This window comes from Choloepus didactylus, chromosome 13 (genome assembly GCF_015220235.1).
Source record: "Choloepus didactylus isolate mChoDid1 chromosome 13, mChoDid1.pri, whole genome shotgun sequence".
In the NCBI taxonomy this organism is placed as follows: domain Eukaryota; kingdom Metazoa; phylum Chordata; class Mammalia; order Pilosa; family Megalonychidae; genus Choloepus; species Choloepus didactylus.
Window position 1 is genome coordinate 11,847,689 of NC_051319.1, and position 27,538 is coordinate 11,875,226.

Here is a 27,538-nt window from a genome sequence, read left to right on the forward strand (position 1 = left end):
AAGGGGATGAATCCTACTGAACTTCAGACTTCAATTTTATGGGAGTTTATAGGTGCACTGAGGCAAATTTCAGGTAGAAAGAAAATGTAACTCCGAAATTCACTCTCAAAAGTTCGGATTTCCCCTCCCTCTTTCAATTTTCAACCCTTTAACGTTCTAGCCAAATTTCAGAGGAAAAAAGAATTGAAACAAAACAAAATAGGACATCAATTTTAGTTATTCAATGGCACTGAAATTACTTTTGACTCTTTCTAGCACTAAAATTGGGTATAAATTTGGATAGCTCAGTTTCAGTGTATTTAATTATGCAGCATATAGTTTTTAGGTGACCATGGGGGTAAAAAAGAGTCCAGCAGGTAGTGTGTCTCAAATCTGTAACAGTCCAGGGTAGGAGTTAAAAATGTCTTCCTTGGTGCAGTTAACAGCCATGCTATGAAACTAAACTTGGGAAGAAGTGAAAGGTTTTAAAGAGAATTTCACAGTTTAGTCTGGGCTGCTAATCTTTGGAAGCATATTTTTTATGTGATGGGAGTCATTAAAACCTTATATTATGCTGACCCTAAAGCAAAGTAGGAGAAGCACATTTCCAGCTTATAAAGCAGAGCTGCCTGTTTTCAAAGAACAAGCTTTTGAAGGCAGATAACAATAGAGCCACCCTTTCCCACCCACCAAGACAGCAACCTGTGTGGGTGGATGGTGCATTGTTACTTGATAGCATGTGCTTCGATTAAGTAACCATTTTCAAAAAGGAAAAAGAAAACAATGATACTGTCAAAAAAGCCAGGAGTTCCATCCTAATACACCAAAACTTTTACTTCCAACAGCTGACTTGATAGAGCTTAGCTAGAATTTAACAGAACAGACCCCCCCCACACACACACAAGGAAAATAGAGAATACAGCAGCTAGCCATTTCAGCATTGCCTGGTAAACACTCTAAAATTCTGAGGCTTTGGCTTCCATGTGTTTGATGCTGAGCTTTAAGCTTTATTAGTAATAATAACTTCAGAGTAATAATTAACATTTATCTCTTGCTTACTATGGGCCGGCATGAAGCTAAACATCTAACTTTATCTCACTTAGCCCTGACAATAATGAATGTAACAGGTGGTGTCCCCATTCTAGAGATAAGGAAACCAAGGTTTAGAGAAGTTAAATAGCTTGCCTTGAATTACATAATAGAATTGGGATTGAACTCAGATCTATTTAAATCCAAACTGCCTGAAACCTCACACCATATTGCCTAACACGTTGGTTTTCAACTTTAACAGATCCAACCCCACTTTTTTCAGCAATTATTTTTAATGTTCTTTTCCATTCTAAAAATCAAATTCATGGATACAATTACTGGTTTTAAAAGTACTCAACGTCCTAACTATAATAAAAAGGAGAAATAACAGGAAAGTGATTTATAATAAATATGTATTCAAATATGTTAATAAGCCAGCATGGCAACATTAGAAGACACAGTAATCTCATCAGATACTTGCACATATGTGGAGAGTCATGGTGGATGAAACTTATGAGCCGCGTTTCCATGGGTGACATGAGTTTCTGAAATAAAAAACAATTTTTGGTTAGGCTCTGAGTAAAACAAAGGACCGTCTTCCCTCCATTTATCCTGTAGTTGCATTTTTGGAAAATGTGATGAAAATGAAAGTCCAAGCCCCTGTCCCCACCCCACCCCACCCTAAGTAAATGGCAGCGTGAAACCAGTTCACTTGGAGTGATAGATTGAATAATATACCCCCAGTTAACCCCACTTACCTCCATTTAGATATAGCCTTACTCTTAATTCACATTCCATTGTAAATAGGACCTCCTGAAGATGTTCTTTTTATTTAAAGTGTGGCCCAACGGAATGAGGGTGGGCCTTAATCAAGATTACTGGATGCTTTTAAAAGAAAATCTCAAAGTTACAGAAAAGAGGAAGTACAGGACATTGCCACGTGATGGGAAAGCCAAGGATTGTGGCAAGCCAGCACCAGAATGCAAGAACTAGAACCAGGAAGCCTTCTAGCCTTGAAAATTGTGAGACAATAAATTCCCATTGTTTAAGCCAATCCACTGTATGGTAGGTGATAGCAGATCAGGCAAACTAAGACACTTGGTATTAAATAACTATAAACTATCTCACTTTTACAGTGATTGCCATCATTGTAGAAAACCCCAAAGGGCAGGTCTTTCTTCCTGTACCACTTCATTCTAAGAGGGAATCTCCTTGCCTGGTTCAGCAGGGGAAGGTAATGAATGTCATTAGCATCACTAAAATGTGCACCTGCATTAGCTGCATCAAAGCAGCTGTGTTTATTATCATAATTCACTAAATTTTCCACAGTAATTTCTCACTCATTATAGTGAGGTGGAGAGTTATATTTTACTTGATTACAAATATATCCCCTATAATTTCATCAGGAAAAATAACTTTACATTAACCCTGTGTTTTGGTTTGCTAAAGCTGCCGAAATGCATTATACCAGAAACAGACTGGCTTTTAACAATGGGGATTTCTTAGCTTACAAGTTACAATACTAAGGCATGAAAATGTCCAAATTAAGGCATTAACAAGAGGATACCTTCTCTGAAGAAAGGCTGCTGGCATCTGGGACCCCTCTGTCACATGGGAAGGCACATGGCCGGCGTCTCCTTGTCCTTCTCTCCCGGGTTTTGTTGCTTTCAGCTTCTGGTTTCAGTGGCTCCCACAGCAACTCTGGGAACTTTATCCTTCTGCTCTCTCAGCTTTTTCTATTCTTTATCCTCTCATAAATGACTTCAGTAAGAGGATTATGACCCACCTTGAATGGGGTGAGTCACATCTCAGTTGAATTGACCTAACCAAAAGGTCCCACCTACAACAGGTCTGCACCCAGAGGAATGGATTAAAAGAACATGGCCTTTCTGGGTCACATAACAGCTTCAAACTAGCACACCCTGTGCAGCATGCATTGCCTTTCTTTTCTTGGATCCAATGAAGCCTCCATCAGCCCCTGGCTTTCCCTTTGGCATTTTTTTTTTTCTCTACTATATACATAACCTGAGACCTAGCTGGAACTGCCTTTCCACAGTTACTTGATTACTTGATTCATAATAATGACTTAATTTCTGTTATCTCTATCACTGAGTTTTTTAAAAAAGGATTTTAACTAACATTCCTTCATTAATCTTCACAGTGTAGATTAATTTTTCTCCAGAAGCATCATATGTAGCCAATAGAAAAAGTACCTCTCATCCAACTGCAGCCACTCGTTTTTAGGAATTCACGTCCATGTTATCCCGCTAGGGTGGATAAGAGGACAAGGAAAAAGTGAAAATCTACCTTCCTTGTATTCCCTTGCTGCTACATTTCTGGATGAGATTGAGGTGGCAATCAAATATTCTCATGCAAGATTTGGGAAGTGGCAATTAGGGGTAAGCTACACTCTTGTTGCTTCTGGTATTTTTGCTGACAAGCACAATTTTGAGAGATCGTGATCCACTGTCCAGTCACTGCTTTGCGGGTTTTCGGAAGAGGGGTGCAAGACATCCATTTTGGGCATGCATTTGTCAGCAGTCATGGTATTGTACCCCCATGATTTTGGAGAGAATCCAAATGGCAGAAATATTCTGGGGCTGGTGGATTCCTCATTGTAGAAGAGGCAGGAGATCGCTTAGTCACCCAATTCTATAGTGTGACTTTTCGGGCCCAGACCGGGTTCATGCACAGCATGGGCTGGTGCAGCTGCAAGACCGAAAAACATGCTAGGCACAGACACAGACATAGATTTATTGGGACTTATGAACAGAGAAGTTGTCTGGTGGTTGCTGCTCCAGACATTTAGCACTCTGCCCAGAATGGGGGGAGTACAAGGAGTCATACATGATTTTAGAACAAAGACATTCCATATAGTATGAAGACATTGGGTCTTTAGTATAATCACTAAAGGGACCTAAAATCTGATGTTTTACCAAGATTAGTGTTAAGACTAAGATTCATTCAATGCCGTTTTTACATCCATGGTTATGTGGTTACATTCTCCCCCCGGGGAGATTGTTTACTTTCTTGACCTTTGTCCTTGGCTAAAGCAGGTTTGTTACAGGACATTTAGGAGGGGGGCCTGAGCCCTGAGCCACCACATTCCTCCCCCCACCCCCTGTAACAGTCTGTGTTGACCATAGGACAGGCATTGCATCCAAATACAACAACAATGTACAAGATAACAGAATAGTAATAATCCATGCATAGGGCAGATAATCTCATAAAGAAATGCCACCAAGGCTGAGTAGGAGAACTAAACAAAGTACAAAGAGGTCAGTAAATAATTGATCAATACTCTGTATATGTTCTTGCATATGATTTAAAGCTTGTGAAATGTTATGTGAGTAATCAAGAATATATAAACAACTTTGTACCTTGTGCCACAGTTAAAATGTCTAAAGCCATTTTATTTTGTAAGACTGCTTTCCATAACTGGGTGGTCTCATCATTTAACAATAATATTGCTAACTTAGATTCATTAAGCACATGGGCTGTGTGGTTAGCTAAGGTTTTTCAGTAACCATCACAACTCACCCTGGGGCAAGAATAGCTAAAGGATAAAACCATCATGGGGTATGTTTCACTGGATATATAGATTTAACCATTTCCCAATTGCTAGGAGTGTGTGGTAAAGAATCATAGATTGTGGCAGGGACATACAGCTTCCCCCCATGTACAGCATCCTGTCCTATTGTAAGGTAGATAGGGCCGTCCATATTGCCCACAGGTCCATAGCCACCCCATGGGGAGGCATATGCTCCGTGTCTGTTGGAGACACTCTGCCATTGGAAAAGGCTATCATTTTGTAGCTTAATAGTAAAATTACACACTTCTGAGGGTAACCACCCCAAATATTGGCTCCCATTAAGACGTTCCATGCAGACAGGGGCAATATGGTCTAAGGTTACTATTTCCACTGTCAGCCATCCTATTCCATCATGTGCAGCATACCCTACTATAGGCTGGGGCGTATTTACTTGGTTCATCACAAGGGAAAATATATCAGCCCAAGTCTCATTATGAAACAGCAATTGGATTTCAGTCTTAAAAGAGAAAAGTCTCACTCCAGATTTGTCGGTGCTTTGAATTCTGCCATGTCAACAGGGCATTCCATGTAGTCCAGTTAGCAGGAGCTATGGTCCAGGGAAGGCCAGTAGCATCCAAAGATGGCAAGTCTGTGCAAACCCAACATTGGATTCAATGGTGGGCATGAGTTACTGCTGAAGCCCACTGTAGAAAGGTGTTTGCTAGGGCACTATGGGCAAAAAGAAAGATGTGTATGGGGAACAGAAAGGGCTAAATCTTATTGATTTAATAATATACATGCAAGACTTCCATTGGTAGATAGTAAGATCCAAGGCAGAGGGACGTTGTGGGGAGGTTTTAAATACCAGATATTCTTCCCCTGTAAATCTTGAGACTCCTCTACCATGATGTCAGTTGTTAGTCTAGGCAAAAGAAAGGTCCACATGGTTATATATAAAGTTCCTGTGAGAATAGGAGGCCCCAGATTGGTGATAAAAATTTTTACAGGCATTTTTTGTATAAATTGTGGCTGTATTACAATGTTTTGGTTGACTCCTATTCCCCATGGGCTTAAGATTCCTAGCCAGTGCTGTTGCATAGGCCAGCATCAAGGTCAAAGACCTCATTTTTCCCCATTAGTATGGTCTGAGATACAGGCAACAATGAATTATTATTATTCCCCCTTTTAGGTTGTAAAGTTGCTGGCCCTTTAATTAGTATTCTCAGCACCTGCATCAGTCCTGACATTAGCAGGTGTAGAGTTTAGGTGGATTAGGGCCTGACATAGCCTTTTAGTCCATTGCTATAGGGATATTTCTTATCATCTTTCAACTGTTCTTTTAAGAGGCCATTTATTCTTTCTATAAGACCTGCACCTGTGGGGCTATAGGGTAGATGAAAAGTCCACATTACATCATAGTCCATAGCCCATGCTTGGGTCATTTGTCTGGTGAAAGGGATTCTCAGATCACTCTCTATTTGCCTGGGTATCCCATAGGTATTACATTCTCTAGACAGCATATGGTGGCTCTCTGATTTGCTATCCCCACCAGAAAAGCAACAGAAGTTCTGTGGCAGTATTTACCATGGTGAATGTATACCTTGCCCCTTCCAAGAGTGGAAGGGGGCCGATGAAATTCACTTGCCACGGGGTCACTGGAGCCTGTGACTGGCTGATGTGTCCCATCTGGTGAGGCAGTTGACATGGTCATCACAGGGAGCACGACAGGCACTCCTGTGTGATGTCTGTAAGTTGTTGGTGCATGATGGATAGCTGGAATTGCTGTGCTAAATGCCATAAGGTTTTATACCCTCTGTCCACTCTTTCAATGAAGCCACTCAGCTGCTTCTTGAGTTTCAGTGATGTGGCTCCTGACTCAAGCGAGGGTTTCTGCCTCAATGTTCATGGGTAGTGTGTTAGGAATGTGGGTGGGGACATTGTGCCAGTTTGAATGTATTATGTCCCCCAAATGCCATTATCTTTGATGTAACCTTGTGTGGACAGACCTATCAGCGTTAATTAAATTGTAATTCTTTGAGTGTTTCCATGGAGTTGCGTCCCACTGAACTGTGGGTGATGACTCTGATTGGATAATTTCCATGGAAATGTTGGCCTGCCCATTCAGGGTGAGTCTGAATTAAATTACTGGAGCACTATATAAGATCAGACAGAAGGAGCAAGCTGCTACAGCCAAGAGGGACACTTTGAAGAAGAAACTGGAACTGAGAGAGGAACCTCAGCTTACAGAGACATTTTGGAGATGGACTTTGAATGCAGACTTTTTCTCTGGAGAAGGTATGAGAGGACAAACGCCTCAAGAGCAACTAAGAGTAACATTTTTGAGGAACTGAAGCCTAGAGAGAAACATCCTGGGAGAAAGTCATTTTGAAACCAGAACTTGGAGTAGATGCTGGCCACATGCCTTCCCAGCTAACAGAGGTTTTCTGGACACCATTGGCCATCCTCCAGTGAAGGTACCTGGTTGTTGATGCATTACCTTGGACACTTTATGGCCTTAAGACTGTAACTGTGTAACCAAATAAACCCCTTTTATAAAAGCCAATCCATTTTTCATGTTTTGCATTCCAGCAGCATTAGCAAACTAGAACAGACATGATAGACAGTTATCTTTTGTCACTGGCAGGTGTCCCATATGTCTTGCCACAGTTCTTGCTCCCATAGCAGTCAGCCTATCACTGTCCATTGTTCTTGTTTTGGGGTTGCCATCCAGGTTGTGAGGCCTTTGTAAACAGCCTAGCTTTTGGTACAGTTAGCATGTCTCCTGGTTCATGCACTATTACCATCTGTATGGCTCTTAATTCAGCCCATTGACTGCTTTGCCTAGCACCAATCTCCTACCATGTAGTGTCAGTACTGGGTTGTACTGCCATGACTGTCCATGTAGGATGCTGCCTGCTAAAGTATCCATCAGTATATAAAGCAGACTCTGAAATTGTTCCTGCGCCCTCTATAGTGAGTATTTCAACAGCTATTTCAGGTGTGGAAATTTTAGCTGTTGAATCTTTTCATATGACACTGGTCCTAAAATTTCATGCATCTTGGCACTAAGAAGGCTGGTATTGAAAATGCTGTGTCATAATGAGTAAAATTTCCACTTTGTTAATGTACTTAAATGAGCACTGCCAGAGTGTGGCTTATTGGCTATGTCTGTAATCCACCCCTGAATAGGAAGGGTGGTCCTCAAGGACAGGACATTCTGTGTCAGAACTTCCACTTGTAATAGAGCATTATACATGCAGCACACAGTTGCTTTTCTAAAGAGCTATACCTTAATTCTGCCCCTTTCCATAATTGTGACCAGAACCCTAGGGGTACTTGTTTAGAATGTTCTCTCTGCTACAGACTCCACCTGAAACCAATGTCAGTGCTAGCCCCATCCAATTCAAAGGGTAAATCAGGATCTACCACCCTCAGTGCTTGTGCCTGTGTTATTGCCCATTTTGCCTTTTTCAAAAGCAGCCTGCTGGGGGTCTCCCATTCCCAAGTATGACTTTTCTAATTAGCATATACAATGGTTTTAATATTTGATCTAAATGGGGAATGAAAGGTTTCCAAGATCCTAGTAGTTCTAGAAAGGCCATTAATTCCTTTTGCATATGTGGGAGAAGAAAACATTGTTCCTTATCAATTACTGCAGAAGGAATAGTTTTTGTCTTTCCCAACCATATAACACCCAAGAATTTGACAGAGCAGCCAGGGCCTTGCAGGTTTTTGTGATTGATTGCCCATCCCCAACTCTCAAGACGGAATATTAACATTTCTAATTCTTCTTGTAATTCTGAAAGAGAATCACTGGTTAACATGCTATCATCAATATAATGAATCAATTGACAAATTTAGGTTTCTCCAAATTGGCCAACTCTTTTGCCACTAAGCTGTGGCACATGGTTGGGCTATGTAAATTGCTTTGTGGGTACATGGTGAAAGTTCTTTGTCATCCTTCCCAGGTGATAGTGAAAGAAGGTTGACTTGCTTTATCTAAGGAAATGCTGAAAAAAGCATTAGCTAAATCTAAAACAAAATGATGACATAAATGTGTGCTAATTTCTTATAGTAAAGAGGCAGTGTTTGGAACCTGTGATGGTTAGGTTCATGTGTCAACTTGGCCAGGTGACTCAGCTGTCTGGTCAAGCAAACACTGGCCTAACAATTGCTGTGAGGATGTTTGAGGCTGGTTAATAAACCAACAGGCTGGTTTATTGGATCATCAGTCAATTGACTGCAGCTGTGACTGATGACTCACCAAAGGGCGTGCCTTCCACAATGAGAGAATGCAATTGGCTGGATTTAATCCAATTAATCAGTTGAAGACTTATAAGCAAGACAGATAGAGGACCTTCACTTCTTCTTCAGCTGCCCAGTGAAGCATTTCCTGATTAGTTTGTCGAAGTTGTAGGTTCGTTTCCTGAGGAGTTCATCGGACATCTTCCTTGGAGTTGACAGTTGACGGCTCTACAGAATTTGGACTCGTGCATACCCACAGTTACTTGAGTCACTTTTACAATTTGATAATCAGAGACACCTCTCACTGATTCTGTTTCCCTAGAGAACCCTAACTAATACAGAACCATTACTTTGTTTAATTCATAGTAATCCACTGTCATGCACCAGGTTCCATCAGATTTATGTGCTGGCCACACAGGGCTGGTAAAAGGGCTATGGGCTAGTATTAACTTTCCCACTCTTTTGGTTCCTTAATGGTGCAGAAATTTCTTGATATTCCCCTAGGAGCTTATATTGTTTAGTGTTTACAATCCTCCAAGATTTTGGTGCTTTTACAGGGAATCATTTTGGCTGCCCCTTGAAGACACTTTCACTATTCTACACCAGAGGCAGAATTCTCCTGTGGTAGTTTGTAATTGGGTTAAGGGAAGATCAATTCCCCATATATATTCAGATATAGGAGAAATATATACAGTGTATTCCCAGTGTGGGGGGCAATCTTCCAATGTGCAAGATCAAATTATGCCATTTGGCTCTGATTGTCTTTCTCCCATCGCCATCTATGGCCAGCATGGGTCAATTAAATCAGGCTACATTTCCATAAATTAGAGTACATTCAACCTGCATAATTACAAGTGCCAACACTCTCTGTTTGCAAGTAGGGGTCCTATAAATAGTTAATTCTACATGTGGCCTCCTATCTCTGGAGTCCTTGATTATTGTTCATACCTGGGAGTCTTGACCCCTCCCCTTTAGGAGGGGAAAAGGAGTTTACCAATTCTCTTCTGGGGTTATGGAGGGTTCTCATGGTTTGAAAGGGGGTATCTTAGATGGTTTATTCCCCCCCCTTAGGTGTTTGGGGATTTATTTTAGTAAATCTTTTGTCTTTGGGTAATTTGCCCCATAATTTAAATAAAACAGTTTTGGTTGTTTATCTACGGTTTCTTGTTCTGTCCTCACAGCAATTAGATCAGCCCACATTTGCTTACATGAGACCCAGTTAGAGTCATCATCTCTTGGGGAGGTTTGCCTGTGGCCCTCACTCCTCTTTTTTGGAGCTGCTCAGATTCTCTGAGGTCTGCTACTGCTTGGGCAGCTCTTGAGAGGGGCTGTCCCACTAGAGGACTCAAAATGGACATGAGGGTCCATAAAAATCAGAGGAGCGTTGTGAGTCTGCTGCCAGCAGTGTCTCAGTCTCCTGGCTGGCTCACCAATTCTGTGGTCCTAGACCGATTTCATGCAGAGCACGGGCTGGTTTGGCTGTGAGACAAAAAAACACACCAGGCACAGAAGCAGACATAAGAGTTATTGGCACTTACTAACAGGAGAAGTTCTCCAGTGGCAGCTGTTCTGGACATTTAGCACTCCATCCAGAATGGGGGGAGTAAAAGGAGTAATATATAATTTTAGAACAAAGGCATTCCATATAGTATGAGGATATTGGGTCTCTAGTATAGTCATTAAAGGGGCCTAAAACCTGATATTTTACTAAGATTAGCATTTAAGACTAAGATACAATCAATGCTGTTTTTACATCTGTGGTTACATTCTCCCTCTGGGGTGGTTGTTTACTTTCTTGACTTTTGTCCTTGGCTAAAGCAGGTTTGTTATGAGGAGGGGACCTGGGCCCTGGGATGCCACAGTGGCTTTGGGTATTGTCCCTGAAAACTCATCTGACAGGCTCTTTCTTCCACTGTCCCAAAGATTCTGAAGTCCTTTAATACATTATAATATACCTCATCTTCCTTAAACCAGTAGCAGTGGATACTATTCTCTGCAACTGAACCTTCAACTTTTGTTAAAAATTTGTCTTCAGTTCTCCACTTCCTTCACATGTCAAATCACAACCTAAGATAGAAATTAACATCTCTTTCCTAAAGAGTAGGAAAGTTTTCTTGTATAATCCAAATCAGAGGGCTTAGTCTAATTTCAAAAGATCTGTACCCCAATTTGAATGTATAGGGGATTTTCAAGGAAAAATTGTGGAAAATCAGCATGTTTTTAAAAAAGTGTGGAATGGCATTAATTAAAACAATGATATGTGTAAGATATTGCTAAGATATTTTAATTTTTAAACTCAAATTCCACAACTTATAAATCAGAAAATGAATCTACCATTTTCAGCCCAGTGGTTTACTTTCCAATAATGTGTCAGTGGCAATAGGACACTTCCCTACAATTGGCTGTTTTAATGATGTAATTAAGTGTGGCAAAGTTAGGAGGATAAAGTTCAGAGAAAGGTGTTAAAGAGGTTCATACATGTGTTTATAAAAAGGCTCTCAATATTAGTACAAGAGATAAATCCTATTTGTACCTGAACCCCTGGTAAATCTAAGAGATTTTAAAAACTGATAATCAGTACCCCCAAAGACCAGATTAAGCTGTACAAGTAAACTGAAGAGATAAAACTACCAATCCTTGTGCAGTGCTGGGTAGGTACAAAACTCAACCTGAGATAGGAAAAAGTTGAGATTTCTGGAGGCTCTTATGGATTTCTGATCTGTAGTGGGGATCCTTTTGAGTGTGGCATTGGGAATTGTCACTTCTGATTACCTTCTCAGCTATCTCCTGGAAAATTTGTCCCAATTTTCTTGAGTGAGGGAGCTTATATCAAAAAGAGAGAAAAGCAACTACTATTAGAGAATCTAATCAACAGCTGTATCCTATCAGTATCAACAGTTATATCAACACTGTTTCAGCTGTGGTAAGAGTAGAAGAAAGAGAAGCAGAAATGTGGTTCTAGAAAGAAACCAAGAGAAAAGTCTCCAGGGATAATATCAAAGTATCCTATGTTCCAGAGAGACCATTGAATGTAGCAATTTGCTGGCCATTTGATGATTTTAGATAGAGAAATTTCAACAGATTTTGAGGGCAGAAGCCAAATTACATAAGTTTAGAAGTGAATGAAAAGTGAAAAATTGAGAAAGTAAGCATATACTCTCCATTTGAGAAGACAATAGTAACAAAAAGAATGATGACAGTAAATCGAGCATTGTGTTGAATAAATCTGAGTATGTTCCTTGAGGAAAAGAGTCAGTGGAAAAAGAGATAATAAACATCAAAGTTCAATGAGGTTAGAAATTATTCATGCGAGAGTATCGTATGCCTTTTTTCCTTCTCTCCACCTTCAATGTCAAATTTATCAAATTTAGGTGTTACTTGCTTCATTTCCCAACCACTACTATATATCTGGGCCTTATCATATAAACTGGGCTAATTTGGTATGAAAACCAAAGAACCTGGGATTAAGACTTTATGTCTTGTGTACATGAATGAGAGAAAAAAAATAATAAAAAGGGATGTTCTCATTTGCTAAAGCTGCCATTATGCAAAATACCAGAAATTGATTGGCTTTTATAAAGAGAATTTATTAGATTACAAATTTACAGTTCTAAGGCCATGAAAGTGTCCAAACTAAGGCATCAACAAGATACTGTCACTAAAGAAAGGCGATGGTACCTGGAGCACCTCTGTCAGCTGGGAAGGCATGTGGCTGGCATCTGTTGGTCCTTTTCTCCCAGGTTCTAGTTTCAAAATGGCTTTCTCCAAAATATCTCTGGGCTTCTGTCTGTCTTAGCTTCTCTCTGTCAGCTTTTGTGCATTCTTGCTTGTTCTCTCAGGGTGTGTCTCTAAGCATCTGGGGGGTCCTCTCTTAGCTTCTCTGATGCAAACTCTGGGCTTCATCTCTTAGCCTATGTCTTTCTGTCTGCATCTCCAAGCATCTCCAAGTGTCTGTGTCAGCTCTTAGCTTCTCTCCAAAATGTCTCTCTCAGCTTCTCTTGGGGCGTTTTTGTCTTCTCTGCTCTCTTTAAAGACTCTTTAAAGAACTCCAGTAATCTAATTAAGAACCACCGAGAATGGGTGGGGTCACATCTCCATGGAAATAATTTAATCAAAGGTCTCACCCACAGCTGGCTGAGTCACATTTCCATGGAAACACTCAATCAAAAGGTCCCACCCAACAAGAAGGGATTAAGAGATCATGGCCTTTCTGGTGTCCATAACAGTGTCAAACCAGCACAATGGATAATGGAAGAAAAGAAGGTCATATATAAGTGGGCAAAACTAAGAGAGTGTTGGTAGAGATAGGAGGGTAGGGAAGAAAGTTCAGAATATCATGTAATGTGAGGAAAGGGATTTTAAGCAATGTTGTCAAGGATAATGAATTGGATGTCCTTGAAAATTATCTGAAGGAGTAAATTATGGAATCACTCTAAGTTTTGAGTGATGGACTCTAGGACACAAGGATGCATGAACCAAGTTATTGGATTAAGTCTCTGGTAGCATTCCAGTTACTAAGGTTAGCTAGCAGCCCATATACTCAGGGGCATAAAGCAATCCAAAGTCTACTAAGGTTTTGTGGGAACTGTATTGTCAAAACCCATGAGCTCAGATTTAAAAGCCTTTGACAGTTATAGTTTTAAAAGAACTTTTGAGTCCCCAAGCTTGTACTAGCACAGAGTGGGATGTATAGTTTACTAGGAGGGCATAGTCCCTGAAGCCAATTTCAAATGTGGCCTTGGAAGAGGATAGGTAAGGAAGAATTTCCTAGAGGGAAGAGCCAGGGGTCCTGAAGAATAATGGGCAAGGGAGTTCCTTCCAGAATGCAGAGTCTGGGTCAAATTGAGGGAATCCACACACCCCAGTCACAAGTTATCTCATGAAGGCCTATGGGATTTCATCATTGCTATGGACCAGTGGCCAATATATTTTCTCCATTCTTCACTTTCTTGAATGAGAGTTCTATTGAAGTTATTCTTTCCCTGTTTTACCATTGTATGTTCACCAGATCATTAAGAGTCATATCCAGATGTGATGATGAGAGCAGCTCATCCCCCTGGAGATGCTGGACTTGGCACTAGAATTAGGAACAGAATGGGACTTTTGAGTGTCTCTGTTGCAGAGAAAGTAAATGTGTTCTCTGTGTAAGAAGACTCAAAAGGTAGAGTGTGGCTGTTAACCAAACTCATTCCTCCCACTCCTAGACATAGAGCTAGGCTGTATTTCCCAGCTTGCCTTGCAATTAGGTATGGCCACATGACTGCTTCTTTCCAGTAGAACGTACATAGAAGGGCTAGGTGTCTCTTTGGGGCTAAGTGTGATGTAAGGCCTTAAATTAAGATGTAATATCAAGTATATTCTTGACATCTCTGAGCCTCACAGAGCCCCAAAGTCCTAACCACGAGTTCCCTTGCTTTCACCAGATATGCCCCCTACCCAACAGGTAAGGCACTCCATCCATCTAGTACCCCTATCAGCTGGATCAGCTACACTCTACCCAGTCCTCAATCTAATGGAATTTGCTTCCCTTTCAGCCCACAAAATTATTCAAATAAACCAACCACATTTTCCCAAAGGGACCATGAGCACCTCACCCTCTTGTTACTTCAAAGCCTGCCTCCCACAGCCCCTGTTTATTCACTCTGCTCCAAGTGCAACACCCATGTGGTGCTGCATGGCGTGTGGTGTACTTCCCAGGCTGTGAGAATATGTGACTCATAAACTGATGCTAATGTCTTCTGTCCAGTATTGAGTGTTGTGTGTTTCGCCATCCCCAGACCCCTAAGGTGGAACTCTTCCTTCACCAACAGGGTGAAGAGGAGGTAAGCAAACTACCAAGATGAGTTACAAAAGCAGATGTGCTTTTTTTTCCATGCTCTCTCTTTCCACATTCTAGAAGAGGCCAAGCCACAAGACGGAAGAAACCTGAGTCTCTGAATGACCATATGGAAGGTAACTGCCAACCAAGAACACTAACATTGAAAGGTAAGTGAGAAAGAAATACACTTTTATTGTGTCAGGCCACAAATTTTATGATTTGTTCAGCAATGAGGTTGCTAATTAATACAATGAGGTTAGTGAAAACACAGAGAAATAATTGGTCCATTTCAATGATTGGTTTGGTTTTCTGAATGATTAAGGTCTGAGACCATTTGATTAGGGATCTGGCCAAAAAAGCCATAAGGTAGCAGTGTTTTTTATAAAATTAATGTTCAGATTAACCAAGATTCTTTATTTGCAAGCTTTGCTTATCCTAGTAAACAAGAACACAATTTGTGAAATTGTTAAATTCTTGAATTCAGAATTTACCATGAATACTCAACTAATGTAATGACTTTATTTGTTCTATATATTTTTTTAATTTAACAATGTGAATTTATTTTAGTTTAAAGCAACATTTCCAAGCACCGAAAGAACTTGTCAAGCAAGAAACAACAAACGAAGTTGCAAAGCAACAACTGCATTTATTTGGGGTCTTGGAATTGCAATTTGGGGGCGACAGGTTCAGGTAGCAGCCCAAATTTTGTCACAATTTGGCGTTTCTAGGCAAGAGTTTTTAAAGAAAAAAAAGTTTAGACAAGTTGTTTATGGTTGGTGGATATTTGGGGTACTCTAATTGTCCTTTAGTTTAGATAGTTAACTAAGTTCTTTATCTATGGTTTGTTTGTAGTGTCCAGATGTCCTTAGGGTTTTGAGGAACATTGTTGGTGGAGGCTTTGCATAATTTGGCAGTTTGCATATCTTGGCTTTGCATATATCTGGCTGAGATCTGCACAAGGGTTCAGAATGACTTCCCAACTCCTTTTAAATCTCTTAGCCGTAGAAACTCTATTATGCTTTATTTCTTTTAATAAACTGAATGGTCATAACAAATGAATATTCATCCTAGAAACAAATTGCATTCTGGTATTAGTAGCATCGTTTTCCTATTCAATTACCATCATACAGATTGATTACCAAATCCTTTAGCTGCCTTTGTGGCAACTGTGAAAGCTAATGTCCCAAGTAATCATCTTTGTCCTGTTTCACCTTTGTCTCACTGTCCCCAGTACCCATCACAAGGCCTTGTGAATGGTAAAAGCCTAATAAATATTTAGGGTACCAAACTTAATGTGACAATACAAAATTACAAGTGATATAGGACTGGTGTAAAGATACTTTATTATTTATTTATCTTGATTTTAACTGGCAAAGATAACATCAGTTTTATTCCTTTACTGGGAAAGTCGTTTTAAAATTGGAAGAACATTTTTATTGATGATTCATTTGAAACTTCTCTATCTTTCGTTTTATCCCATTAATGCCTCGGGATATTCAAATATGCCTGGCATATTGAATCACCATGAAAGCTTTTAACCAGTCTTCTTTGTGTTAAGATCTTGCAGGTGAATAAAAGTTATTTGATCTTGTTCTTAAAATCAAAATGATCGTCATCAGTAAAATCATTGAAATTATTGACATCATGTTGAGTCTTCTTCAACTGTTCTTGAATCATTTTTAGTCCTGAATCTTCAAGGCAGGCATTAATAATCTCATTGACCAGAACAGGGAGCCAAGGGTGAAATGATTTATCCCACACCATCTGGCAGCTGTGGCAAGGCTGGCCTAGAGATGGAAGCTACTGAGAAAGTTCTCTGTCTCACTGCTCTCTCACTGGTGTCTAATGCCTAACAGCCGCATTAACTCACCTGCAGTCATCTAGTGCTCTAAAAGATGATATGCTTTTCTCTGCATGCCTGATGCATCCACAGGAGCCATATTGGCCTTAAAATATCAGAGTGTCTTCCCAAGTACCTGACTTCCATGAGTGGCAGGTGCCAGAAAACCAGAGCAATGCACTCTTTGGAACTGGGCAGCCCAACCTCTAGCCCACACTACTCTGTATTTCTTTCACCCATGCCGTTTCGTATTTTGCAATAAATCCAGTTAGCATTGCAGAGTGTTTTTCACCATATCATCTGCTAGGAGCATCCCATAACAGTCCCTCTTTCTCCTCTTTATATCAGCTAAAATATATCCTCTGCTGAGAACCTTCATCTTCCCTCAGAAGGCGAAGGCATGAAGTAATCAGCAAATACAGGGCATAAGCCCTCCCAATGGCGGACCTGCACCAGGGTAATTATTGGGAACTGCTCTAATCCATTCATTCCCAAACTGTCTGCACTGAAAAATCCCTTTGGAAGCTTTTTTAATGATATTGTTAATAATTAATCTATTTAGTTATTCATATATATTTAAAATCACATATAAAATATTAAATCAGGAATCCTGCTTTTTTCCTTTCTTCCATTTCAAGAAATCACTTCCTGTGCATCTGCTTCATCAGTGTCTGTCACCATATTTTGAATCATTATGCAGTTTTCCAATGCATATCATCTTCATGTTTATAAAGTTGTTTAGATTCATACAGCAATTTAAAAAATCTGTACATGATATGCTGTCACTGGAAATTTTCCTTCCCAAGCCATGAGTACCAATTTGCATGACATGAGAGTCACTTTTTTGTTGTAGTGGCTGTTTCTATCCTGTGTGTTTATATTAATATTTCCACAATGTAACCACCAGCTGCATTTTTTAAAGTGATTTTGAAAAAGGCTGATTCTCAATGACACCCAATACCTACAAATGTGAGATTCTACTCCTGGAATACTGACTAGCTAGATCTGGGTTAACTTTCTTTCCTACATTTTTTTTTTTTTTTTTTTTTTGGTAGCTGATTCTGTCAGGTGACCTCTATAAGCACTGTTTCCATATATTTCCCCAAACACTTCTTTGCTGTCAAAATAAAGCAACTGAGAGAGAGGCTTGTGGTATGAGATATTTTCTAAGCTCTTAAATAGAAGTCAGTTCCCTCTTTCTGAAGGATAATTGGGGGCAGGGAGGAGAATGCAGATGCTTTTGAAATGTTCAGATCCCTCAATTGTCCCATGGTGTTTGGTCCAAAGAGCCCTGGAGTATAGCCAGGAAATATGAATTTTTCAGAAGCATTCCATGTGATTCAGAGACCGCCATCCCAGAACAGGAGGGCAGGAGTGTCTGTGTGTGGCTGTGCAGTGGGGCTTCTTTCCATAGCACTTCCTCTCACATCCTTCCCAAGGTACCCAGTTTGGTATGAATACTTCCATACTTTCCTCCATGCTTAAGCAAAGATATTTATTCATTTAGAGTTGTCTCCCTATATCTTAAGAAAATAGCATATTACAAATTATTATGCTACTTTATCTTTAAGTTAATATTTTTGCAGGGGCTCACCTGCATGCCATCTCTCATATTGCAACACATTCAGTTAGCCTTGCAGAGTGTTCTATACCATATCACCTTCTAGGATTCACCCATAACAATTTCTCTTTCTTCACTTTATACCAGATAAAATGTATATACACATATATATAGGTTTCTTAACCTCAACATTATTGATACTTTGGAGGGGGACAGTTCTTTGCCATGGGGGACTGTTCTGTGCATTGTAGGATGTTTAGTGGCATCCCTGGCTTCTACCTACTAGCTGCCAGTAGCAGCCCACTCCTATCTGTGACAATCATGTTGCCAAATGTCTCTTGGGAGTCAAAATCCATCCTGGTTGAGAACGACAAATACAGAGTAGTTTACTCAACCATTTATTTTCTGTTTTTTTTCATCCCACTCTATAATAAAAATTTCCATACATGCATCTTTAAACAATGTTGCTTCTCTTTCTAGAGCATAGATTCCTGTAAATGAGATTGCTGGGGAAGTTTATATTCATTGTCAGATTACTTTCCTGCTAGCTTGTAGCAATTTACATTCCCACCACAATGTCTGAGAGTTTCTCTTCCCTCTCAGGAGCACTGGACGTTAACCATCTTTATTCATATTTGCCAGTCAGACACATAAAAGTGATGTCTCAGTGTTGCTTCGGTTTTTCCTTTTCCTGATCCCTTGTGAGCATGTTGTCACTTATTATTGGCCATTTGCTTTTCATGTTTGGTAAAGCCTATTCATATGCTTCAGACATTTTTATGGATTATTTGTGTTTATTTTCACCACTGTGTAGGAGCTCTTTGTTAGGAATTTTAACCCTTTTCCATTAAGTATTGCACAGTCAATCATTGATCTTTAGGATTTGTTTTTATGGGCCATAACATTTTTCTTCATTTCTATAGGGTCAAATTTGTGGGGAAAACCCTTCAATTTTAATATAAGGAAACTAAAGGGGGATGTGTCTTGCCCGAATTTGCACCTTCAGTTAAAAGTGGAGCAGAGTCAGGCCAATAACCCTCACCCAGTACTTTCGCCTTCCCCAAAACTGCCTTCGGGGAGCTGTTCTTTCCACTCTGCCCTCAGTCCTTCACACTCCACCTGTACATGTTTACAACAAATAGTAAAATCATTAGAAAACTCAGGTCAGTGAGACGTAATAAAATATACACACAAATAGCACACGTGCTTGATTATTTTTTTAAGTTGCCCCTCTAGAGTAGTCAAAAAATGTAAGCAGTACTTGGGGAGAGATTGCTATGCCCCTGGCACATGAGCAGGGGGGCAGAGATAGAGCAGATGGCTGTTGGGCATTCCAGGAGCTGGGAATTCTGCCAGCGAACATTCGGTAAGGAGGTGCATAGATACAGTCTGAGCAAGACAGCCAAGCCTCTAATATGTTCAGATGGCATAATGGCCCTTTCACAAACTGCTGGGCTGTTGACTCACAGCAGAAGGAACAGCTTTCAGAAGCTCTGTCTAATACCGTAAGCATCATATTGCTTTGGAAATCCCTTCTCTGTAAGAGAATGGATGTATTAGGAAAACATTCTCTGAAATCTCATCACATCTGCTAAAATCTTATGTTTTTGAAAGTAACAAAAACATCCACTTATTGACTCTCTGTATTGAGACGTTGAGCCTATTAATTTCTGCAGGCATGATTTGCCATACTGTTTAATACAAACCCACAGCTGGACACCCAGAGAAGTGTTACGGATTTGTGTTTTTAATAGCACATTGAGAAAAAATGGAAATCAGATGGCCTTTTTCTGCCATATTGCTCTATTAGACTTCTTTATGGCTTCGGGGAAGCCAATCAAAGCATTAATGTTTGTTCATACCTATCCATTCCAAATATGTGTCGACGTAAAATGAGTTACAAACATGGAATATTTTAGCTTAGATAAGCAGTGCTTTCAGAAGTTCATCTGAATGACCGAGGCAGTAATTTTTCAGCCATTATGGCGGTAGGTGGGTGAAAAAGAAATTTTAAAACTACCTGTGCACATCTCACCCAGGATTTTGATATATCCTCTTATATGGCATCCCATCTACCCCAACCCAAAGTGACAATTAGGTGAGCCAGTTACAGCTGAAAATAGATGATGTATCCTGGGTGAGTTGGGCATGGAAAAATATTGAAAACTAATGATCTAAAAATGCAAAGAGATTTCCTCAAGTAGGAATCAGGCTGGGAAACACACACACACAAACCCATTGCTATTAAAAGAAGGCTATAGGTGGATCTGTGCAAGGTGCAGTGAAATGAATTTTTTCCTGTACTTTTATTCAACCTCTAGTCAACAAACTTTGGTGAAGTCAGCACAGTGCTCCTCACCATACAAATAATTATTGAGCATCTATTAGGTGGAAGATTGTGTGCTACAAAGCCTAAGACATTATCCCTACCCTCCAGAGGCTTACAGTCTTAGTTGAGGCACTAAGGCAAATACATGAAGAATAACAACGCAAAGCAAACACTGCCATCCTTATCCTCCCACTGCAAACACATAGAAATATCAGATAAAATATAACTAAGAAAATGTTTTAAATACAGCTGAATCCAAAAGAGATAAAGAAAAATCCCTGATGGAAAAGTAGAGACCAACCTTAAAGCTACAACAGCAACCAGCTGCCTGGGGTTTGGGAGGGCTTGTACCTGGACTGACCTCCTGAGAGCTGAGACTGGGGTTGAGCACAGGGCTTTAACAAGCACATGTGCACAGGAGTGTGAATTTGGACCTGCTCAAGGTATTACACTGGTCCCAAGACCATTTGTAGAGAGCTGGGACTCTGGAAGATGATAAGGAGAAAAACACATGCCCCCCAGCTCAGGGGAAAGATAAAGAAGAATGTCTTTTTCTGGGACTTTTGAGGGAGAGAAAGTGCCCTTTGAGAATTCAAAACCTCAAGTCTCTACCAGGCAGACGAAAAACCAAACAGAACCTAATTCTAGATGGATGAAATCCTCTATAGCACTCAGAATCAAAGCAAAAACTGCTCTGTGGAAACGACTGAGTGAATCAGACTCATAAAGGGAAAAATAAATAAATAAATTGGTGAACTCATAAACCAAAATTACAAACCATCTAAGGTAAAGCTCTATCCTAAGTGAGACTCGGCAGAAACAGCAGACAAGGGGATTATACCCGATCACATCCCCCAGAACCTGAGAAAACAGAACAATTGGAAAGAGACTGATTCAGAGAAGGGAGAAATGAGACCGTAGGCTAGGATGATCAGGGGAGGCCTGAGCTAGAAGAAAAGGTAATTTTGATAGGCAGAGTTAAAGAAAATGATTTTTTTTTCCAGATGAGAGACTTGACTGAAAGCTGGAAAATTTAGGGTGTTTTCAATGACATTGAATAAGAGATGGTGTAGAAAAGGGTTTCCAGATTTGCAAACAAAAATGCAGGATGCCCAGTTCAATTTGAGTTTCAGATAAACTATTTTTTTAGTATAAGTATGTCCCATGCAATATTTAAGACACACATACTAAAAATTATTCATTGTTTATCTGAAATTCAAATTTAACTGGACATCTTGCATTTTATCTGGCAACCCTAAGTAGAAAGTATTTTGACAAATTTTTGCTGAGGGTTAGGACTTGGCTTTCCAGGTAGGCCCTATCTAAGGGTGTGATTCATGCCTAGAACTTAAGGAGGGAACCCATAAATTAGACATATTGAAGAATGGAATGGGAAGGAATATGAGAAGGGTGACTTGCCTGGGACAACTGGTGAAGCAAATATAATTACCAAAATGAAGATCAAGAAAGGGAACCATAACCAGGAGATAAGGACCTGGAAAAGGCCATTCAATTATGGAGATGAAAAGGATGCTGATAATTTTTGAGAAATTGGTATCTCTAGAGAGCTAGAGCTAGGAAATCCAGAATACAGGTGTTTCAAGAGTCACAGAGAGGTGAAGGAAAGAGGAGGAATAAGCTAAGTAAGGTATTTTGCAGGTTAAAATAAAGAAAACAAATAAAGATGATATCTAGAAGAAACCTGGAGACATTCATAGAAATAGCAGAAGGCTCTACAAAGGGAAGGATTGAGGATGGCTCCAGGAAGTGGGAATTACTGAGGCAAGAGGTGAATGAAGAGCACAGAGGAATGGAAGACACAAATGGACAAGCCCTCTGTTGGAGGGCAGGTGCCTAGGCACTCTCAGCTCCACTTAAAAAAAAATGTTTCATTGAGCTATAATTGACATACAATAAACTGAACATATTTAAAATGTAATATTTGATAAGTTATGACACATGTATAAGCATTTGAAACCATCACCACAATCAAGGAAAAGAGCATATTCACAACCTCCAACAATTTCCTTGTGCCCCTTTGTAATCACCCTTCTGCCCCTTCCCCACCTCACCCATCCCCATGCTTTTTTTTTAATTCCAGAATTTTATGTAAATGGAATCCTACAGGATGCAATTTTTTTGTCCAGCTTATTACACTCAGAATAATTATGATTCATCCATATTGAAGTATTTAACAGCAGTTCATTTTTCATATTGCTGGGTAGCATTCCATTGTATCAATGGACTAAAGTTTGTTCATCTATCACCTGTTGATGGACGTTTGGATTGTTTACAGTATTTTCTATTACAAATAAAACTGCTACAAACCTTCATATCCAAGTCTTTGTAAGAACATATACATTCACTTTCATATCTTTTGGATAAATACTTAAGAAGGGAATGACTAGATTAGAGCATAAGTGGTGTTTTACTTTTTAAGAAACTGTCCAGTTGTTTTCCAACCTGGTTGTAACAGTTTTACATTCCTAACGACAATGTATGAGAGTTTCATTTTTTTCACATCCTTGTCAACATTTGGTATGATCAGTATTTTTAATATTAGCTATTCTAATAGGTGTGTATTAAAAACTTGTGGCTTTAATTTGCGTTTTCTAGTGACTAATGATGTTAATTATACTTTCATGTGTTCATTTTTCACCTGTGTATCTTCTTTGGTGAAGAGTCTTTAAATCTTTAGCCTTTTTTTAAAAAAAGTGTCCTTATTATAGAGTTTTGAGAATACTTGGTATTTTCTAGATAAAGATTCTATATCAAATATCAGTGGAAAATATTTTTTCCAAGTTTGTAGTTTGCTTCTTCACTCTCCTAATGGTGATTTCTAAAAGCAGAAGTTTTTAATTTTGATGAAATCCAATGTATCAATTTGTTATTTTATGAATCATGCTTTTGGTGTAGTATCTAAAAAATCTTTGTCTGACCCAAAGTCACAAAGGATTACTCTTATATTTTTTTCCAAGAAGATTTGTGATTATAGGTTTTACATTTAGTTCTATGATCCATTTTGAGTTCATTGTTGTATATGGTGTGAGGAATGGATCCAAGTTCATTTTTTTTGCATATAGATATTGAATTGTTACAGCCTCATACTATTAAATTGTTCCAAACTATGTTTTCTCCATTTATTCACCTTTGCACCTTTGTTGAAAATAAGTTTTCCATATTTGTGTGGGTCTCTTTCAGTATTCTTTATTTTCTTTCATTGATCTATGTGTCTATCTTGACATCCCTGTATTCAATAATGTTGCTTTATAAGTCTTGAAATCAGATAGTGTTAGTTCTTCAACTTTGTCCCTTTTTGAAGTTGTTTTAACTTTTCATTTCCATGTGAATTTTAGAGTCAGTTTGCCAATTTTAACCAATAATTCTGCTGAGAGTTTGATATGGATCATATTGCATCTATTTACAAATTTGGGGAGAATTGAGATTTTAACATTATTGAGTCTTCTGACCCATAAGCATGGTATGTCTCCCCACTTTTTAGGTCTTCTTTAATTTCTCTTAGAAATGTTTTATAGTTTTCATTGTACAGGTCTTTCACATATTTTGTCAGATTTCTCTCTAAATATTTCATATTTTTAACACTATTATAAATGGGGCTTTAAAATTTCAATATGTGATGGTTTATTGACAATGCATAGAAATACAATTGATTTGTGTATATTGATTTTTTTTATCTTGCATCATTGGTAAACTCATCTATTCATTCTAATAGCATTTTTGTAGCTCCCATTGCATATTCTACACAGATAATTACATCAATATTCTACATGAGTATGTCCTTAGTGAATAAAGTCACTTGTACTTCTTCCTTTCTAATCTGGATGCATTTTATTTCTTTTTTCATTCCTTATTCTACTTGTTATAATAGTACAATGTTGAATAGAAGTGGTGAAACCAGACATCCTTTTCTCGTTTTTGATCTTAGGAGAAATCCATTTCTTCTTTAAGTATAATGTCAGCTATAGGCTTTCCATAGAAGTCTTTCATACAGAGTTGAGGAACTTCCCTTATACTCTTAGTTTGCCTAGTTTGCTGAAAGTTATTATTCTGAATGGATATTGGATTTTGTTAAATGCTTTTTTTTTTTTTTTTTTTTGCATGTACTGAGATAATCAGATGGTTTTTGCTTTTAGTTTGTTAACATGGTGAATTTCATTGACTGATTTTTAAATATAAACCAGCCTTACATTCCTGGAATAAACCCCACTTCATCATGATGCATTGTCTTTTTTTATATAATTGAATTCATTTGCTAAATTTTGTGTGGAATTTTTATATTTATGTTCATGAGGGATATTGGTCTGTAATATTATTTTCTTATAATATTTTATCTGGTTTTGCTACCACAGTAATCCTAAGTATATGAAATAAATTGAAATTTTATTTAGCACTAATGATTTCAGGATTCATCCACATTGTAGCAAAATGACCTTTAACACTGGTAATCTTATTTGCTCTGAAATCTACTTTCTCTGATATAAATATAGCCACTTGAGGGCATCAGCAAGATGGTAGAGTGAGAAACATCCAGATTCCATTCCCCCTCAATAAAAACCAGCAGAAACTGGCAGAACCAACTTTCTCAGAGATCTGGAAAACACTTAAAGGGTGGCAGCAACTTGGTGAGCACTGAATCAAGAAAAAGCTAACTTTAAAATGGTAGGAAAACCTCATGGAACTCTTGCTGGCACTTCCCCCAGCACTTCCTGAGCTTGGTGTAGTACCAGCCCACACAGGTGGCCTGGTTCTGGGTTCCAGAGGGAACAAGACAACCTTTATGTGCATACTGGGGTGAATGAATGTCTGTACCAATCTGTCAGGCGACAGTCTGAAGAAATGATCCAGAACACTCATCTCTGTCTCGTCAATCCAGAACTTGTTCTGGATGTAGAAATGGCTGGCAGGGCTGATAAAACACCACAATAAAACAATCAAACCACAAGTGCCTGACTGAGGCAAAGCATTACCAGTTGAGACATATAATAACACAAGGAATAGCAGAGAAGGCTGTGAATTTCCTAGGGGAATGTGAGCACAGACCAAATATCCACGTTTATGGGATATTGATAAGGCCACATGACCATGTCCTTAAGAGACCTGTGGTCCATATACTTTCACTCTGGGCTGTTCTTTGGACCCACTTTAAGTCTGGCTAAGTGCTAAAGAGAACACAGGCAGAGGGCCAGTCTGTGAAGACTGGGAAAGGTGTTTTCTTTTGTTTGTTTTTTTGTTGTTGTTGCCATTCATAATATTAGGTCCTGGTATTCAAGGTAATCTCTGTTATAACTAACTGGATATGAGCTTAAGAAACAGAAAATTCAGTGACTACAAACATCAAGGGACACAGTCTTTGCATAAAGGGGAAGAATTCTTTAAAAATAGAGTACTATAGCTTCCAACAATTGGAAGGAAAAATATCAAACCCTGGGGAAGGTGGAGAGTCTGATTTCCAGAATTAACATTAAAATAGTCAAAGGCCCAGATTACAACAACAACAACAAAATCACAAAGCATTCAAAGAATCAGGATAAGATGGCCCATTCAAAGGAACAAAGCAAAGCAACAGAGACCATCACTGAGGAATATCTGACACTGGGCATCAGACAAAAACTTTAAAAGCTGTCTTAAAAATGTCAAGATGTCAAGGAAAAAATTGACAAAGAACTAAAGGAAATCAGGAAAATGATATATTAACAAAATGAGAATTTTAATAAAGAGATAGAAATAATAAAAAGGAACAAAACAGAGAGGCTGGAGATGAAAAGTACAGAAATAAATAAAAAATTCCCTAGAGGGATCCAACAGCAGATTGGAGCTGGCAGAAGAAAGAATCAGCAACTTGAAGACAGGACATTTGAAATTATCTAACCTGAGGAATAGGAAGAAAAATGAATGAAGAAATTTAACAGAGCCTAAGAGACTTGTGGAACATCATTAAGTGTATCAGTATATGCTATTGTAGCTCCAGAAGGAGAAGAAAGAGAGAAAGCTGCATAAACAATATTTGAAGAAACATTGGTTGAACACCTACCAAATTTAATGAAATACATGAATATATACATCCCAGAAGCTCAGTGAATTCCAAAATTGGATAAACTCAAAGAGATCTATGCCTACACACATTATAATAAAACAGTAAAAACCCAAAAACAAAGAGAGAATCCTGAAAGCCACAAGAAAGAAGCAACATACCATGTACAAGGGAGCTTCTTTAAAATTAAATGCTAATTTCTCATCAGAAACCATGGAGGCAAGAAAGTAATAGGATAATATATTTAAAGTGCTGAAAGGAAAAAAATTGTCTACCATGAATTCTATATCCAGCAAAACAGTCCTTCAAAAATGAGGGAGAGGTTAAGACATTCCCACAAAAATAAGGCAGGGAATTCTGAGGGAGTCCACCACTGCTAGACCTGCCCAACAAGATATGCTGAAAGGAGTTCTTGAGGTTGAAAGGAAAGGGCACTAGATAGTAGCTTGAAGCCATATGAAGAAATAAAGATCTTAAATAAAGGTAATTACATGGGTAAATATAAATGCCAGGACTATTGTATTTTTGGATTGTAACTATACTTTTTACTTCTTACATGATCTAAAATACAAATGAATAAAAAAGTAATTATAAATCTAACTTATTGGGCACATAATATATAAAGATTTAATTTGTGACAAGAACAACCTAAAGTAGGGGGAGAAGAGAGGTATAGGAAGACAGTTTATCTCTGATATTGAAGTTCAGGTGGTAGAGAAACAAAAGAGATTGTGTTCCGGTTTGCTAATGCTGCCATTATGCAAAATACCAGAAATGGATTGACTTTTATAAAGGGGGCTTATTTGGTTACAAATTCACAGTCCTAAGGCCATAAAAGTGTCTAAACTAAGGCATCAACAAGATGATACCTTCACTGATGGAAGGCCAACGGTGTCCTAAACACCTCTGTCAGCTTGGAAGGCTCATGGCTGGTGTCTGCTGTTCCTTTGTTCCCAGGTTGTGTTTCAAAATAGCTTTCTCTAAAATGTTCTTGGGCTTGTCTCTTTTAGCTTCTTCAGCTTCTGTGCATCTAAGCATCTGGGTCCCTCTCTTGGCTTTGCCAGGGCAAACTCTGGGGTTCATCTGTTAGCTTAGCATCTCCAAATGTCCTCTGTTCACATCTCCAAGCATCTCTAAGCATCACTGAGCATCA